Genomic DNA, 4277 nt, shown 5'->3' with positions numbered 1-4277 from the left:
AAAAAAGAATTGATTGACACTGAAATATTTAAGGAAATAACCATATAATCAAGAGTGAATGATAATGAAAGATGTTGAAGCTGCTCTAAGAGACTGGTAAAAAAAATAAGAGCCAAAGAAATGATGGAATATCATTGGCCATTTCAATTGGTGTCATTGCCTCTTCTAAATCTAGCACATACCTCTGAAAATTCTTGTGTTGAAATTACCTGGTAGAATTTGTAAGAATGTGTTTGTGAAAAATAGACTTTGTAAATTTGTGTTAAAATCACTTACCCACACATGTTTCAAAATTACAGAATTTTTAGCAGAATCTAATATTTTAGAGTAAATTAAAACAAAGATTATCAGGACTGTTCACAATTAAGTTTGCATTACCAATGTATATATTCTTAATTTGAACTCAATAACTTCACATGAAAAATAATAACATTTTCCTTACTTGGTGGCTATTTAATCTAATGACTTCAAGTACAAATTCTGTAAAGTCTGTATTTGGTAGAATGAAGGCATTTTACTTTATTAAAAGTATTCAATAGCAAATAAAATATAATTTTTCTGAAATTGCCAGAGCTTGACTTATACTTCAATAACATTCCTAAGCTAAAAATCTTAAGGACAAAAGAATACCTCTAAATAATGGGAAAAAACCTGTATATAAGAATTATGATTTAAACCTTGTCATGCTAATAAAAGGTGACAGGAGCATATTATACTGTTAGATGAAGTTTCAACTTTTATTACATGATTTGATTTCATTGAGATCCATGGAAATAAACGGAAATATTTAGTGGCAGTCTATTTTTTAAAACAATCTTCTCCTTAGAAGTAGATTAAAGAATATAGACATACAGTTTATTATACTTGGCATCCTAATAAAAATTCTCAATATTTACAGGAATAAATCTGTTTCTCAATTCCTGTCATTTTTAAAATATATATAAATTAGCGACTCATATACTGAGATAAACAAAATCTTAACTAAATAAATATTTTTTACCTTAAAATAGATATGAGTATGATGTTGTTGTTGTTGTTGTTGTTATGTGCCGTCGAGTTGCTTGCGACTCATAGTGACCCTATGTACAATAGCCCTACTCTGCTCTGTCAAATACAAATGAACAAATGTTTTAGTCATATTGCCTTCAGCACAAAGAGTTAATTTACTATCAATATGTGTATTCTCACCACTGGAACAATTGGCAGCATCAGGATGGATGGTGAAGAGATTGAGATAGTTCACAGCTTTAGTCGGCTTGGCTCCACAATCAACACTCTTGGCACCAGCAGCCAGGAAATTAAAAGATGTATTGAGATGGGAAAGTCTGCTGTTTAGGGATCTCTCTAAAGTGCTGAAGAGCAATGGTGTCTCTCTGGAGACTAAGGTGTGTCTGATACAGGCCATGGTCTTTGCAATCACTTGTTATGCATCAGAGAGTTGGACAATGACTAGGGAGGATAGAAGGAGAATTGATGCCTTTGAGCTTTGGTGTTGGAGAAGAGTTTTGAGGGTACCATGGACTGCCAAGAAAACAAACAGGTTCATCTTGGAGAGGGTTAAACCAGGCTGCTCTTTGGAGGCAAGGATTCTGAGGATTCATCTGACATATTTTGGTCATGTTGTAAGGAGAGACCGGTCCTTGGAGAAGGACATCATGCTTGGGAGGGTGGAGGGCAGGTTCAGGAGGGGAAGGCCCTCTAGAAGGTGGATTGATTCGGTGACTGGGGTAATCAGGATGAGTGTGTCAGAAACAATGAGAGTGGCACAGGACAGAGCAGAGTTTAGGGCTATTGTACACAGGGGCACTCTGAGTCGCAAGCGTCTAGATGGCACTTAACAACAACATGTGTATTTTACTATAAACAAAACACGACTATAAATGTTAATTCAAACAGATTCATGCCATTGTAGTCATATTATTTATTGCTTTTATCTGGAGATCATTTACATTATTTGGAACTATGTGTAATCTCTTCCAGTGTACATTATTGTCTCTGAAAATCTTCTGTAGGATCAACTATGATTTGGCTCCTCCTCAACAATACATTACAGGATCAAAATATATGATTTATGGAAAGTGCAACCAGTATGGAGGCAAGAAAGGTGAAGGTTTACTTAGGTCACGTATTATGGATGTTGTTAGGAGACGATAGTCCTCAGAAAGGACAGCCTGCTTGGAAAGCTGGAGGCCCCATAAGAGAGGAAGACTCCCAAAGGGATGAATTGACGATACCAAATTACTTCAATGCACTAGAGATGATGAGAATGGAACAATATGGGACAAAGTTCAGAACCATTGTTCATAGACTTGCTATGAGACTTGGTTGATTCAATGCTACCTTACAACCACAACAATAAGTATTTTTATTTACTTCTGTACCTTGTGTTAATAATCTGTGCAGTATATATTGAAAGGGTGAAAAGATTAATAACAAATAACTTTTAGAGATGTTTTTAATTTTCTATAATGAAAATAATTTTCAAAATTTATATTATTGGAAAAAATGCCACGTTACCCCAAGTTTGTGCTTTAGACACTGTAGGACTTAGATAATGATTCATAAAATATTCAGTGTAACCAAAAAATATTTTTTTCTAGTAACAAATATTCTCACCTATGGGCCGATTGGCAGCATCATGATAGATGGTGAAGAAATTGAGTTTGTCAACTATTTTAGTTAGCTTGGCTCCACAATCAACTCTCTTGGTATCAGCAGCCAGGGAATTAAAAGATGTATTGCATTGGGAAATTCTGCTGTCAGAGACCTCTCCAAAGTACTGAAGAGCATTGATGTTATTCTGGAGACTAGTGCACCTGATCCAGGCCATATTGTTTGCAATTACTTGCTATTCATTAGAAAAATGCAACAAGGAATGACTGAAAATCCAAAATCTCTGTAAACGTTCATTAAAAGAAAGCTGGACAATGACTAGGGATGATAGAAGGATAATTGATGCTTTTGAACTGGTGATGCAGGAGAAGAGTATTGAATATATTATGGACTGCGAGGAGAATAAATAAGTTTATTTAGAGAGGGTAAGACAAGGCTGCTCCTTGAAGGCAAGGGTTCTGAAACTTTGTCTAACATAGTTTGGGCATATTGTGAGGAGGGTTCAGTCCTTGGAGAGGGACATCATGCTTGGGAGGGTGGAGAAACAGCTCAGGAGAGGAAGACCCTCGATGAGATGAAATTAATTGAGTGACTGGGGTAATGACGGTAGGTGTGTCCAAGAATATAAGATTGGCATAGGATAGAGCAAGGGTTAGGGGTGATGTACACAGGGTCATTATGAGTTGCAGGGTACTCGATGGCACACAACAACAACAACAACAACAACAACAACAAATCTATTTCTATATTTCTGAAAGAAATTATTTTCTGATTTGCCTCCCTAAGTCAGGGACACCAGAAAATCACTATGTATATTTTCAAAAATTACAAAGTTCTTCACAATTTCCCTGGTTTTAGTGTACAGTCCTGTGAATTTAGTGATAAAATATTTCCTAAGTGCCTCAGATATGTTTAAATCCTTAACCAGAATACTAAGAACTCATAGTAAATATATCTTATGAATTAACAAAACACATGGCAAATTATGATCTGATTAAAGATTAGCATTGTACTTTAATCTCAGCCACAAAAGGACAAACACTGCATAACACTATTATTATAAAACAGAACCAGCATGGAGGTTTGGGGAAACTTATGAAAAGTCGTGATAGATAATGATCACTGTATTGGGACAGATTAAGGAAAGAACTGCTTAAAAGGATTATATGATTAGGCATTATAGGTAAGACAATAGTCCAGAATAAGAGATAAATAGCAAAGTGGACTGGGCAGGGAATGGAAGAAATTGTGCAAGAATGAATAATTTTTTTTAAATGAACTTGGGGAGATGGAGAAAAAGGTGCAATAAAGAATGAATGAAAATCTACCTTTTCTGTAAATTTTCATTAAAATCACAATTTAAGGCGTCCTGCCAAGCCCCAGGAGCTGCTTTGTCTGAGTACGGCCTGCGTCCGCAGCGCTCGGCCATGGGCGCCGCAGGCTCCTCTGCCCTGGTCCTCCTCGGCCTCCCCGCGCAGCTCAGGCCCCGGTGGCTCGGGGTCGCTGCGCTGGGACTGGCCGCGGTGGCGCTGGGCACCTTGGCCTGGCGCCGCGCACGACCCCGGAGGCGCAAGCAGCTGCGGCAGGTGGGCACCGTGTCGCAGCTGTGCATCTACCCGGTCAAGTCCTGCAAGGGGGTGACAGTGAGCGAGGCCGAGTGCACT

The 4277-nt window shown here is 37.8% G+C and overlaps 1 pseudogene; it reads right to left on the bottom strand.

Moving 5' to 3' along the window:
• Positions 1 to 4225, bottom strand: part of LOC102846174 — a 77634-nt pseudogene extending 73409 nt beyond the window's left edge.
• Positions 4226 to 4277: the final 52 nt, after the last annotated feature.

This window comes from Elephantulus edwardii, unplaced genomic scaffold, assembly GCF_000299155.1.
Source record: "Elephantulus edwardii isolate Elephantulus edwardi_28Jun2011 unplaced genomic scaffold, EleEdw1.0 scaffold00173, whole genome shotgun sequence".
Classification (NCBI taxonomy): domain Eukaryota; kingdom Metazoa; phylum Chordata; class Mammalia; order Macroscelidea; family Macroscelididae; genus Elephantulus; species Elephantulus edwardii.
This window is presented reverse-complemented; position numbering and strand designations above follow the sequence as displayed.